A 14,632-nucleotide genomic window follows, 5' to 3' on the forward strand; every position below is an offset into this window, starting at 1 on the left:
GTCATGGCAGGATGAGGAACACTTATCATGACATACTTTACATTAGAGGGACTTGCAGTGATTAGATTGTTCTGGAGTTCATCTTCAGTTAGTTGGAATTAGGATGGCTAATGCCAGGGACAATGCCAGTGGTGTTGTAATAACACCTGGAGAGCCATATATTTACTATCCTAATATTACACCCATATTCCACTGCAGTATTTTTTTTTCCATAGGAGCTACGTTGGCAGGGGAATCTGTGACAAACCACAGAGGCTTAACTTGTAATAAAATTTAGTTTAGATGCATCTTCTTCAAGTCCTTCAAAGGTTGGGAGTAAGTAACATGTATGTAAATACTTGCAACATTGCCACAATACAGTCTTTTATATTTGTTTGGCTTCTGTTGCATCAAATTACCTAGATATCTAGGAACAACCTCTTAACACTGTCTGAAGCCTTTCAGAAAAGAGGCTGAGGTGTACTGTGGAATGTTTTTTTCCAGCATTTAGTATTTTAGCACTTCTCACCTGGAGATGGAATCAGATAGCAGCTCTTCAGCAGCTAGGAAATGAAAGAATTGTGTGATTCATCCATCTTTTCATTTCTTTTCATGTGTTCCCCTTAAACTTATTAGGAACAATGCCAGTACCAGCCTACTATATGATAGCATAAAAAAAGTAATGGACCATGCCCAAGCCCATCAGAAATTCTTTCAAAGTCTGTGCTGATAAATGGAAGATGAGTGAGAGTTTCACCTTTGGTCAGAAGTTGCCAAAGTGTAAAAACACAAATGTAGAGGAAAGCAAAACAGAGTCTTTACTTTTCCCTAGAGGGACGTTTTAGTTATCTAACAGGTCATCTCAGGCAACTAAATAGCAAAAGCTATTTTTCACTGAGGTATTGAAAGAAGGACAACTACTAAACAACTATGGAAGGAACACATTCTTCTGCATTAGCTTGTCCTCAATGCTTTTCTGCACTGACTTTCCTCAGGTAGCCAACACCTTCATAATTTTGCAAAACATCTGCACATCAGATGGAGAAGCTTTAGTTTTTCTGATATTTTGGGCTGCATTTCCAATCAGACCTATCTAACATAGAACGGATTGTGAGTTGTGGTACAAAATATCTGGAAATCCAAAATGGTCCCCACCCCAACCTACATTTCTTATCTAATAAAGGTTCTTCTTCCTCTACAGTCCATGTTTTCAGCTTTTTGTTTGCCATATTCATTTTTATCTTTTTTTCTTTGCATGTTGTAGTATGAATATATTTTTAAAACTTCTGCAAATGGCCATGTTGAAGAGAGGGTTGGATTCTGGGTGCTGCCATTAAAAAGAAAAAAACTTTTCAAGGCACTACCGTTGCCATGTAACACGGAGTATCCAAGAGAATCAAAGACAGCCTGAGAGAACTCCGTGTCCAGGTTAAGGGGTTCCTTGATGGTTCCATACTAAAGCCTCTTTCCAAAGATTTTAAATTGAGCAACATAAAACAAGTCATTCAGCAAAGAAGTGTTCCTTGAATAGTTACCAATCAGCCAGTCTGATTTTATGCCAGGTTAAAATTAAGGTTAATTTTGTAACAGGGTGCCTAATTTAGAAAGTGGTAAGTAACCAGCATCTACAAGTGCTTCATGTTGTGATTACCATGTGCAGACCTCATCAGACACAAATTACAATGACCTTCAGTTGCAGTAAAGCCACCTGCAGAACAAGGATGCTCCACTTTCCTGTCATTTTCGTAGTAGAGTTCACACAAAGCTCAGCATTGCAAGATGTTCTTTTCAAAATACACACACAGAAAGAGGAAAGGGGAGAGAGGAACAGAAAGAGAGAGAAAGAAGTATGAGCATATTTTAAAAAATGGGCTATGGACCTTAGATTGTTAATTATTTTATTTGTTTCTCTTTTGTATTAGAAGGTGCATTGAATCCCAGCTTTGAGTAAACAATTATATGTATAAATGGAAAATATACCTTTCCCACCTAGGTCATGAAAGATGGTTGAATATAAGATGATGTGCAGAAATAAAATTGATCACATTTTCTGTCTGGGTGTGCCTGAATGTTTGTTTAAAGTCCCAAGTGATTATGCAAAGACAACTTCAGTTGAGAACTAGAATTTGGACTGAATCTCACTGCCATTATTATGCCATTGTTCCATTGTACTTTGGAGTCTATTTCAACAGCACAGGGCAGCCTGTGGAAAATGATAGGAGTTCTATGCCAATGAAATCTAGTCCCTGAGCTGGGACTAGGAAGGAATATATCCCTCACTGGGAAGGAGCCTTGAATGCAGAAAGAGAGAGAAATACAACTGAGCAGTCAAATTCAACCAGTTATGTTAGGGAAACATAACTTCCCACTTCAGCAAGAAAACACATAGGACTCAACCAGGAAAACTGATGTGAATGGAAAGGGAATGGGTAAAGCTACATGCATGCATGCACAGAGATGCATACACAGCTTGGTACAGCTCTAGAATCTTATTCGGAAAGGCAGGAAGAAATAATCCAAGTGGCATTTGGAAAACTAGTCACTGCCCAGCAGGATTTAGATATGCTTGGTTTCAGAAGTAATTGTAGGAAGCCCTTTCTCTCAAGTACACCTATGACAGTTCACTGAGCACCAGTGCTGGCAACTACAGCAGATTTTGGAGGATCACCACCATGTAGATCCCCACTATCTCCATTGTACCCATCAACTTATCACTGTGTCAAAGGACTATGTACTAACTGCCTCTCTCCAGTCACATGCAAGAGGTTCTGAACAGTGACCACCTCCTTCAAAAAGCTTTGCTTGATGCCTTGTTGGGTGATGACAACTACATGTTGCCACTGTTGTTCTTAGTGTTCCATATGGCCCAAAAGCCTGGACACCAACCACTGAAGGGAGAAGAGATCTAATCTGTACATAACCCCCCCCCCCTCACACACACACCACCACCACCACCACAGTTTCCTTCATCTGTGGCCTGCTTCTTTTTTGACCAGTTGTTTTCTAGTGCTATCCAGGATTGCCTCCTCAGGGTATAGGATCACCATCTCACTTCCTTTCTGTCTATGCTTACATACTAACAGTGTAAGGAATCATTGTAACTGAAGGTTTTTGTGTACCTTTCTATTGCTCTTAAGTGGTTCACATTCCAAATAGAGGTGAGGAACATTTAGGCCTCCATATTTTGATCTTCAGCCCCCAGAAGCCGTTGCCAGAATGGCTGCTAGGAAGAGTGAAGAGGAGGGCAAAAGATCCTCCCTGTTCCAGAATTCAGGGACTTGGAAAGTTGGATGGAGAGTGGGAAGGTGCTCACAAATTTTCCATGTCACCCCAATGGTTTCTGCCTATGTGTGAGAATTTTGGGAGTAGAGATGGAAGAGAATGAATGGATGAAATAGCACTGGTTTGATTCTAAGAGGAGCCTATGCATGGTGGCAGCACCTACATCCATTCCATAGTATATTTGATCTTTCCTATAATATTACTTTGTATTTGCATTAGAATAGAGTGTTATGGTGTTTATCAAAGTAGTTATAAGATGCCTGTACAAAGTTAACTTATTCTGAGCAACACCATAATTTATTTGGATGGATACATTACCTCTGTTGCAGGATTAAAATGAATAGAGAAACTCAATTACACTTCAGCAGAAATGTTTTCTATCGTTTCTCCCTGAGAGGAAATTACCAATTTATAAAGTTCAATAGCCTATTAAGGAATACAGAAAAATATTATTGCAGGAAAGAGGGAAAAATACCTTCACCAATAGGATTTTTTTTCCATGCAGTTTCAAAAATGTGATGGACTTGCATGTTGTCTGGAGAACAGAAAAACTAGAGTGAGGGATGCTCAATTCTCTCATTATACTTTACACGGTAGATGAACAATAGTACCTACATAAGAACCTTTTCAAAAAAGAAATTATTACAATTTCTGCTTTAGCAGAAAGATTGGTTTACCAAGCCCATAGCTATGCTAGCAATACAAGTTGCAGGAGTCCTATGCTGATGGGACTACAACTGGGCTTGCATAAGCCAATATCAACTTGCTCTGTTCCTTGTCAGCTGAAGACTCATAATGACTAACTGATGCTCCCACAGATTTCTATAGGCAAAATGAGAATATACAGAACTTTGCCAAGTGGCAGTTTACTGCTGTGTCCATAGATGTGCTCAATAGGCCAATGATGCATATCGTTTTACCATTTATTAAAGGTAACTTTACAATTCTCTTGCATCTCTGTATTTTGATAGATGCAGTCATATTCTCACCATGTGTCAAGGCAATACAAGTGACAGGCATATAAAATCATTACTGTTTGGGAAGCTGTGCTCCAGGGGCAGCTGAAGAATAAATCCACTCCGGATAGTATGCATAAGTGGAACTATTTAAAGTGCTGAACTTCTTTTCTTAGTAGAGTTCAGGACCTTAGATAGTCCCTTTGAAATATAAGTGCAGATTCATCCCACCAATGACATGGAGGAGTGGTACTTCAAAGATCTAGGTTCTACTCTCAGTGTGAACCTTTATAAACTCGCTGAGTGTATGTGAGCCAGTCACTATCTCTCTCTATAAACTGCTTCACAATATTGTTGCAATTGTAATGTAGAGAGAAAGAGAATGGTGTGCACCAAAATGAGAAAAAAAAACAGCATACATACATATGCAACTAATAAATGCTGCACATGTTTAAGTGATATTTTGGGAGATGGTCATTTATACTCGCAGTTCATGATATCAGATAGACTGCTACAACCACTGTTACTATAGATCAGGGGTGCCCAAACTAAGGCCAGCAGGCCACATGTGGCCCTCCAAGGTCATTTACCCAGTCGCTGCCCTAAACTTTAGACTTATGGTCACCCTAAGTCTGAAACGACTTGAAGGCACACAACAACAAGAATCCTAATTAACTTGACTCTCTCATCCAAAAGCAGACACACACTTACTAATGAAATACTGGTAAGTTTATGCTGATTAAAATTGTTCTTCATTTTAAATATTGTATTGTTCTTTCATGACTTTTTGCACTACAAATGTGATATGTGCAGTGTGCATAGGAATTTGTTTGTGTGCTTTCAAACTATAGTCCAACTCCCTAACAGTCTGTGGGATCGTGAACCAGCCCCCAGCTTAGAAAGTTTGAGGATCCCTTCTATAGATTATATAGCAGAGATGTGCATGACTCCAAAAACCTGCTTCGTTTGTATTTACAAAATTTGTGCAACCCCTGTTTTGATTCTAAAGTGTTTTGCAAAATTCCTAAGGGGTCCATGTCATAGCTAATATGAAATGATGAAAAATTCATTATATGTTTTGTTTCATTATTTTTAAAAAAACTTACAAGAGTTAAGGTATACCTGGTGGTAGAGGAAGAGGCCCCATTGGGTTTGAGGTGACTGGTGACTCCTCTCCATTCGCTGCCCAAACTTATGTGAGTAGGCCCTCCACTGTGCTGGGCCTGGGAAGAGCCGCAGACCTGACCGGGGGGGGGGGGGTACCGCCAAAGGCCTCTGGCATGAGAGTTTGAGTGAGATCCTGCGCCTAGCAGAGGAGGAGGCCTCTCTCTCCCCCACTATCAGCATTCCCCTCATGGCAAGCCACATGCCTGGTAGAAGAGGAGGCCCCGCCAAAGGCCGCAGGCCCTCCCCCATCAGGCACACAGCTTGCCCTAGTCCCAATGCAAGGAGAGAGAAGGAGAGGAAAGGCAGCCAGGACAGGGACTACTTGCAGCTTGCCAGGCCTCCTCTGCTAGGCAAGTGTCTTGCCTCAAGGGCGAGGCCAACAGAGAGTGGAAGAGATGGAATGCAGTCCTGTTGCTGCTGCTGCTGCAAAGGTACAAAGAGGGAGAGGGAGATGGAGGGGGGACACACGAACCAAACTTATTTGCAAAAACTCAGGGGTGGGTGTTTTGATTAATTTGTGTTTAACAGAGGAGGGGGGGGTCTGGGGATCATAAATCAGGGCATATGTTCCGATTTAATTAAAAACGATCTACGACCCTTCTTACCATTTTTTGCATAGCTCTATTGTATAGCCCCCCCCCCCCCCCGCCCGGTGGCGCAGTGGGTTAAAGCACTGAGCTGCTAAGCTTGTTGACCAAAAGGTCGCAGGTTCGATTCCAGAGTGCAGCGTGAGCTTCCACTGTCAGCCCTAGCTTCTGCCAACCTAGCAGTTCGAAAACATGCAAATGTGAGTAGATCAATAGGTACCGCTCTGGCGGGAAGGTAACGGTGCTCCATGCAGTCATGCTGGCCACATGACCTTGGAGGTGTCTATGGACAACGCTGGCTCTTTCGCTTAGAAATGGAGATGAGCACCACACCCCAGAGTCAGACATGACTGGACTTAATGTCAGGGGACAACCTTTACCAACCTTTACCTATTGTATAGTAACCTTGTGGATATATCCACATTTTTTGTTCTCGGTGAAACAATGTAAAGCAGCTGCCTAGTGAAGAAATTGTGAGATCTCACATTCAATACATAAAATCAGCACAATAATAATAATAATCCCTTAATGTTTTTTTTGTCAAGGGTTTTCACAATTTTCTCAAGATTTCTCTGTCTTTGTGAAATAAACCATATCCATCAAGCATGGGAACACAGATTTATTGATTTAAAAGATGCAAAAGTACCCCATACAATCTTGATATTTTTAAAAAGCTTATACAATTGTCTGTTTTAAGTTGCACAAATAAGGTTGTTTTAAGGTAAATAGAAAATTGTCCATTTTGGGGTTTGAGAATAGAAGGATAATGAAACAGCAGTTTATATAATGACAGGGCTGGTCTAGATGCCAGCATTCATGCTGAACCTTCTCAGTTACAGCAGTTTTGAAAAATATACCTGGCAATTGTATAAGACATATATATTGCAAATCACGGGAGGATACTGGAAACACATTAGCCAATCATAAAATGATAGTCAATAAACCCCATAATTGGAAAATCACCAAACAAGGTCCAATTTAGAAAAAAATCATGACAAACCTTTTCTTTAAATTTCAGATCATAAATGCTACTCATTTAGTGCCGCTCAGTCAATGATAGAGTAAAGCTGCTCTGGTAATGCTTCATTCAGTTTTCCTTGACTTTATTAAAATGCTCCTTGATTCAGAATACTTTTCCTGCATGGCTCTACCTTATTTTGGTCTTCTTGTTAACTAATCTTTGGACACTGTCATAGATCAGCCTGATGTTTGATGGAACTTGAGACTATCACCATTCCATGACTGTCACTAGATGAAAAAAATGTAAACATATGGGGGCCAGCATGGGAAAGCGTTGAAAGAGCCTTCTCTTCTGTAGCCCCCTATAAGGAACCTGGGGAAAACTATACTGGCCAAATGCCGTTTGCGTGTGGATGGGCGACACACCTCCCGCCTGCAACCCGAAAAGACATGCACACACAGAACTGGGAGAAAATAATGGCCACAACTCATTTATTGATTACAAGAATGGGAGGGTTGGCAGCCAGGCATGGGCTCTGGATCAAAATCAGCCAGCCCACTGCTGTCCGATACCGCTAACACCTGAAGGTGCCACCGGCTATGTTACTCGGCACCCCCTGTGAACCACCAGACATCCCCCCCCCATGCACTGGGTGGGGGAAGAAACCAGATCCAGGGCCCATGCCACATTCCACAAGGAGTTGTGATGGGATAACAATAACCAATAACAATGTTAACAATAACCAAACCGAATGAGCATGCAGGGAGGGTGGGATGGCAAGTTGAAGCAGGCCCAGTGCCTGCACGTGCGCAAGGCAGCCCTTATAGGGCTAGAGACCAGAGGGAGGAGGCTGGCCCTGGCCAATCAGCTGGCCGGGCAGGGCCGGATGCTGATTGGCCAGCACGCAGCCAACTGGCGGGAAAACCTCCACCGTGCAGGGGGCTTCTGGGAACAAGAAGCCCCCTGAACCAACATGGCCAGCGGGAGAGCACTCCCCTCCACAAAGGGCATCGCCTGGTAAATCAGGCAAGGATTAATTATAAGGAACTTAGCAGGGAAAGGAACAGGTGTTTTTAAAATAGCGAATCCCACAAGCTGCCAACCAAATTATATATAGGTGCAGGGGAATTTTTAAAACAGGGAAGAGGAAACTGGGAAATCTTGAAACTGTTTCTTCCATTGTTTTCGCTGCCACTTTTTTGTTTGGTGTTAAGGCTGAGTTGTATGTGAAGAGTATACTTAGCAACACCCTTTTATGTTACAATAGTGTTTGTTTTATTTAGAGGGTTTAAATCACAATGATGTTCACACAGAGGGTGTTATAGAGTGTTAACAATAAATAAAACATTTATTTAACAGGCTTAAACTTCTTCTGGTACAAATGTGTAGTGGTTGCAGTAAGTTACTGATACATAAGCTTCTGGTTATGTTTGATACACAATTCTTAGATGGGTTCTGGGTTCAAATCTTGATGTTAACGAAACAGGAGATTATCTCAGGAAATTAATCGCTGATAACAATTCCAAACAAAATTCCCCCTTTCTTGGAACCTAGCCAATAGTCTTTGGCCTAGCCTTCCTCGGGGACAAAGAACAGACCACAAGCAAGGTCCTGTTCCACTATCTGTATTCTTAGCTAATTTCTCTAACTCTTGAATACCACAAAAGATTAACCCAGCTCTCCTATCTAACACCAACCAACTGTTATCAAGAACTGACACACTCCCAACGGACAACTGTCAATTCAAGCCTCAGTTCAAAAGGTACATTTTAACGCTAGGCTCTGCCCCCTATTTTCTAACCAATCCTGGCCATCTAATCTCTGCTTCCTGGATTAGGTCACGCCCCCTCTAGAAAACCCTTAACTAAGATGGCATCTCCTTGTTTCCCTATCCTAAGATGGCCGCTAGGGCTTTGCCAGGCCCACATTCTAGATGCTTAAGATAAGAAGTTCTTTATACCCCCCCCCCCCCAACTCTGGAACTCATTGCCTGGTGAAATTAGGCATTCCCCCCACCCTAGAAACCTTCAAGAAGAATCTTTAAACCTGGCTTTTCCATTGTGCTTAGGGAGAGTATCCATGAAATTGTACATTGTTGCTCCCCTCAATGTTTGGTCCCTAAAGTGCACTCCCCCCTCCTGGCCTACTGCACAATGGCATATACTGGATGACCCTGGTTCTTTATGAACTTCGCCCTCACAATAATTTTGCTCCACTCCACTTCTATCTCACTCCGAGTTTTAATATTGTATCTTGTACATGCGGCCCGCTCATTGTTATTGTGATTGTGAATTATTCTATATTGTTTTTTATATTGCTTACTGTATCTACTGTATGTATTTTACTGTGTTGCTGTTGGTGTTTTGGTTTTTATTTTCCTTTATGTATATATTTTTTTGGGCTTGGCCTCATGTAAGCTGCCCCAAGTCCCCATTGGGGAGATGGAGGTGGAGTATAAATAAAGATTATTATTATTATTATTATTATTATTATTATTATTACTATCTAGGCCTATCTTGAAGAGTCTGATAATGAGAATTGATTCAAATTGACATGTGAGGCAGGAAATATGAACTCTCATGAACTGAGGTGGGACTCCAGGGATAGTAAAATCAGAGTCTTTATTCGCATCTTTCTTCCTGTAATGTAGGTAACCAAGCATTAAAAGTTATTTCCAAGGCATCCTTGTGAGTGAGTCTAATTTGCCAGAGGTGTTCTGCAAGCCATCACAGAGACTCTTACAGAAAATGTGCACAAATGCCTTGCTTTCTTGCTGGCAAAGACAATATGTCTGATTTTTCTTCTCATTACAAACAAGTTTAAAGCAAGAATGACAGAAGTAAGGAATTACGTTCCTATCCTAAGGATAAATTCCCTTCTTTCAAATGCCTTCAGACTACTAAAAGAGAAAGGAGCTTTTCTTTTTCTGATCTCACATCCTAACAGTGCGGGATGCTAACTGTTTCTCCATTAATCTCAAGAGTCTGGAAACCCTTTGGGTCTGCTATACCATACTGGTTGGAGGATTCTAGGAACTTTACTAAACTCTGGTTAAATTATTTTATGAAGACTAAGCCTGAGATCTTTCATCATTCCTCTCCATCCACTCTGTATTAAGAGCTTTTCTGTGATACAGCTACACTGTTGTAATGATGCCTCCTACAATTACAAATCCTGCATTTTTAAATCAGAAAAGAAAGGGATAGACAAATTGACATAGTCCATATCTGTTATTCTGACAGATGTGTTCACTCAGAAGATTGTTACAAATATGTATGGTGTAATAATCTGCTTTTGATTTATGTGTTAAAATATGGAAATTTCACATTTAAATTAGTTTTTAAACTTTAAAATGTATTTTTAGTGTATTCTGAGATTATTTTTTAGTAGCGTAGTACATCACGTCATTGAGGAATTGCGAAAACCAATGGCTAACTTCAGCTATAATAACCCAGCTGAAATAGGATTTAGTCTACTCATCCTGGAATTCCTGTTGTTGCATTTGTCATGGGAATGGACAAATCTGTTTATTTTGATTTCTCCCATTTTCCAATATAAAATTTTGATTTGAGAGGTTTTTTTTAATTTTTAAGGTTCATTTTGTACTTAGCCCCACCTCTTCAATGTAGGATTTCTGTGGATTTTTTAACATAATTTTATTTATATATACACATTTAATACTTTTCTTAATATATAATTTGTTCTTGACTTCGAAGGAGCTGGGGTGGAGACGGCTGACAGGGAGCTCTAGCGTGGGCTGGTCAATGAGGTCACAAAGAGTAGGAAGCCACTGAATGAATAAACAACAACAACACTTAATTCTTTTAAAAAAGATAGAGAATAGCCTTTCAAAATTGCAGCAGTGCAAAATTAAAGGGATATTTATTTATTTACTTACTCCATTTCTGTCCCACTTTAACTTAGTCCTGAGGGGGACTCAGAATGGCTCACATTTTGGCAAAATATACTGCCACATTATACATAAGAAAAAGTAGCACATAACATAAATTAACTAAATCAATAAACATAAATATGAAATACAACCATTGAATATATTAGACATATTAAACCACCATAAAACAGGAGCCCCTGATGGCGCAGTGGGTTAAACCCCTGTGCTGGCAGGACTGAAGACCGACAGGTCGCAGGTTTGAATCCGGGGAGAGCGCGGATGAGCTCCTTCTATCAGCTCCAGCTCCTCATGTGGGGACACGAGAGAAGCCTCCCACAAGTATGCTAAAAATATCAAAACATCCGGGCGTCCCCTGGGCAACATCCTTGTAGACGGCCAATTCTCTCACGCCAGAAGCGACTTGCAGTTTCTCAAGTTGCTTCTGACATGACAAAAAAACAAACAAACCATAAAACAATATTAGGATGTTTCATTTATATCTGTATCATGATGAAATGTTAAACTGCATTTCTGTCACTCATCAAACACCTGCTTATACAGCCAAATTTTGATTTGTTTCCAAAATACCAGAAGGAAGGAGACCAATCTGATATCACTGGGGAGGGAGTTCCACAACCAAGGGGCCACCACCAAGAAGGCCCTGTCTCTCATCCTCACCAATCGTACCTGTGAAGGTGGTAGACCCGAGAGCAGGACCTCCTCAGGAGATCTTAATGCTCAAACTGGTTAATATTTGAGTTGTGGCTTCCATATTGCAGGAGTAGGAATCGTGCCATTTTTAGACTGCAGTTCTGAGGATTCCCCACCACAGATATGGAGGTCATACTATATTTAGTATTATCAAAGTACTTTAGATCTTTACTAGACCAGAATCCTGAGGAGTCAATAGGATGTTGACACGTAGTTAAAATGGAATCATAGTGCTATCACTGTGTAGTGTGGAAGGATTCTGCCCACTGGTATTCCCAAATCGTCTGACCCTTATTTTCATATATATGATAGCCCTCAATTCTTTAGCAGAAAAATATTATGACACTTGGAATTCATATATTTAAAAGGATTCAGAGTAGACTTGGGAACCATTGCAATGTACCAGTCTCTCAAACACAGTGATATGTTTCTCATTTTAGTAATACAGCTGTCTAGTCTGGTATTTTCCCGATGTAAGACAACTTAGACCAGGGTCAAACCTTTTGTTGTGCCATAAATCATGCCTGGAAAAGATCTGGCTATCTAGATATTTTTGAACTTTTATAGTATCGGCCTCTGCTACCTTGCCCAATTGTAAACATTATGGGCATTTGGCAGCCTAAAGGTTCCTCACCAGGTGTATTGCCATTCAGCCTTTTGTAGTGATAGTGAGGCTGCTGTGTTTGTTACATTTCACACCAGCAGGAAATGCCATGAATGTATCATAGCACCAGTTTGTATTGAATATCTTTAATCCTAATTCTTCAGTAACAGGGAGAGAGCGTATTTTCTGCTGCTCCAGAGACTAGAACACAAACCAATGGATTCAAATTACAAGAAAAGAAATTCCACTTAAACTTTAGAAAGAACATCTTGACTGAAAGAGCTGTTCAATAGTGCAATAGACTGCTTGGGGGGGGGGGGGGGAGGTGGGGGTGGATTCTTAATTGCTTTAGCTCTTTAAGCAGAGGTTGAACAAGTATTTTTCAGGAATGATTTAGTTGCTTGTTCCTGCATGACAGGGGGCTGGACCAGATAGCCATTGTGGTCTTGTCCAACTCTATGATACTATAATACGATACTAGTATGATGCTATGATACTATAGTGTAATTTCTATATTTTTATCTTGCTATTTCACTTAGTGTATTCGCACAGCATCCAGGATTACCCCTTTGATTACATAAGGATACACTAAGGATGAGTAGGGACCATAACTGAGTAGTGGAGCAGAAACTTTGCTGGCACAAGGCCCCAGGTTCAATCCTCCAGTCAAGAAGAATGGTCTGACTGTCATTTTATCATATATTCATGTATAAGTCTATTTCATGTTCCATTCTGACATTTGCTATTAAAAAGTGTAAAAAATCACAATTAAAGCAAAAGTATTTTCCTCTAGAATGCACATAATTACATACACTACATCTAAAATACATTTTGATAAGACATTTTTGAGCAAAACACATTGGAGAAGTGGACAGCCTAAAGGATTTCTGCATTCTGATTCACCTGTTAGTCTGGAAAAAGGGTTCTCAAACTAAGGCCCGCGGGCCGGATGTGGCCCTCCAAGGTCACCTACTCGGCCTCTGGTCTAAACTTTAGACTTAGTGTCACCTATGCCTGAAACAACTTCAAGTCACAAAACAACAACAAAATCTCAATTAACTTGACCATCTGATCAGCCAAAAGCAGGCCCACCATTCCCATTGAAGTACTGGTAAGTTTATATTGGTTAAAATTGTACATCATTTTAAATACTGTATTGTTCTTTCATTTATTTATTTTTTGCAGTACAGTGTGCATAGGAATTTGTCCATGTATTTCTCAAAATATAGTTTGCCCTCCCAACAGTCTGAGGAACAGTGAACCGGCCCTCTGCTTTAAAAGTGCAAGGACCCCTGGACTAGAAAGTGTGGATTAGCTCTCTTAAAATAGCAGCCTAAATGGAATTGTTGCCGACTGTTACCAGACAATGCTGGTTTCAATTAACATTGATTTGACTTGGTGGTAGTCAGCTCACTGTATAGCAAGTAAACTTTTCAGTTGTTTTGTACTTTAGCTACAAGCCTCAAGCAGTATCACCAATATCAAGGGATAATGGGATTTGTAGTCCAAGACATCCAGGTGGACCAAAGACTCCCCACTTCTCTTATATCCTACCCAGTACTGGGCAATATCATGTCCTCAATATGAGGTCTTTGAATAAAGGCAGTCATACTTGATATTGAGCACACAGTAAATGTATTACACTTGAAACTGAAGAATTGTTATAAGAAATACTCCATGAAATTAAACAAAATAATGAAAAGTCTTATGAAGCACAGTACAACAGAAAAGGACAAGAAACTATGGCAAGAATTATAACTTGCAAATACATATATAAAGGTGAATTCGGCTAGCCCAGCATGTCTCCTTAGTGAAATCTAAATGACTGATGTTCCTCCTTTGATCTGCCGCTGCAGCATTAAAAATATTAATCCAGCCTCTTGAAAGAGGAACAATGTGACCATGTCATACCCCAGGAATTTATCAGTGTACATACAGAAAGTGCAGACATGGTTTCTGGAATTAGATGCCTGAAGTCGTAGACTTGAGATCTGTAATTGAACAAAGCTGATTTTCAAGAGCCTGGCACCCAGCTGCTTTCATTAAAATTGGGAGGGGGAGACATTCTTGGCAGCTGTGATTGGGGAGCCTCCCTATTGTGTGCTACTTAGTTCACTTTCCTCCTGTTACAGAAAGAAACTAGATTACCACATTATAATTTACAATCAAATAGAGAGAGTCAAATCCTAGCTTTGTGCACATCGTCAGTTCAAGATTTGCCTCTGACAATCTCAGCAGTCTCATATTCCCTTCTCATACTGCCCTTTTTTAGGTTTGTCCTTTTAATGCCTGCCTACAAAATACAAACATAGGGGTCTGAAGTACCAAGTTGCAAGTAACCCCATTACTTACAACTGGTTACCAGGGTTGGGTGCAGTCTGGATAAAAGACACGTATCTCAAGCACTCAGACTTGAAGGTGCACTGCTTAGAACCTAACTTGTGATTCCAGATGTAGATTTCAATGTTGTTTTCTTCTATACACTGTTCACTG

The 14,632-nt window shown here is 40.4% G+C and overlaps 1 protein-coding gene across 2 annotated transcripts in view; it reads left to right on the forward strand.

The window, feature by feature from the left end:
* Positions 1 to 14,632, forward strand: part of GABRG1 (gamma-aminobutyric acid type A receptor subunit gamma1) — a 135,563-nt gene that overhangs the window by 84,735 nt on the left and 36,196 nt on the right. The gene's annotated exons all lie outside the window — the stretch shown is intronic.

This window comes from Anolis sagrei, chromosome 5 (assembly GCF_037176765.1).
Source record: "Anolis sagrei isolate rAnoSag1 chromosome 5, rAnoSag1.mat, whole genome shotgun sequence".
NCBI classification, from domain to species: domain Eukaryota; kingdom Metazoa; phylum Chordata; class Lepidosauria; order Squamata; family Dactyloidae; genus Anolis; species Anolis sagrei.